The sequence below is a fragment of the Pseudophryne corroboree genome, chromosome 12 (genome assembly GCF_028390025.1).
Source record: "Pseudophryne corroboree isolate aPseCor3 chromosome 12, aPseCor3.hap2, whole genome shotgun sequence".
NCBI classification, from domain to species: domain Eukaryota; kingdom Metazoa; phylum Chordata; class Amphibia; order Anura; family Myobatrachidae; genus Pseudophryne; species Pseudophryne corroboree.
The window spans coordinates 120,881,678-120,882,339 of record NC_086455.1 but is presented as its reverse complement, the minus strand read 5'-3'; positions in this window follow the sequence as shown (position 1 = coordinate 120,882,339).

Genomic DNA, 662 nt, shown 5'->3' with positions numbered 1-662 from the left:
AGCGCATACAACTGTCATGCTTTGTATTTGTGTATCAGTACATTGATGTAGGCTACACATTGCTGTCTGTAATACTTTGGGCAGGGTTGGCAATAATGTGTCTCCCACACAGTGCGGCAATATAGTGTATTATGTATTACATGATTTTCACCTTTCAGAGTTATATTGTTTGAGGTTTTTATTTTATTTATATAGTTTATGAAGCACGTGCACCGCCTGGAGCTGTCAAAATTATCTGCAGCAGATCCCAGTGTTTCCACTTGTATTAATATAAAAAACCCTATTATTTCGGATCCATTCAGCTAATGTGGTGAGGGCTGCAGTTTATTATCCCCATCTGTCTCCTGTTATATTTTTTTTCTCCCTCTCCTGTGCAGCACTTACTGCAGTGTATCCCAAATGTAGTCCTCAAGGCACCCTAACAGTCCAGGTTTTAAGACTTTCAATGCTTATGCACAGATGACTTAATCAGTACCTCAGTCAGTTTGATTATATATTATGCTATCTGTGTACAAGTATGGATAGCCCTAAAAATAGGATTTTAATTATCTACCGGTAAATCCTTTTCTCGTAGTCCGTAGAGGATACTGGGGTCCATTTAGTACCATGGGGTATAGACGGGTCCACTAGAAGCCTTAGGCACTTTTCGAATTTGATAGTGT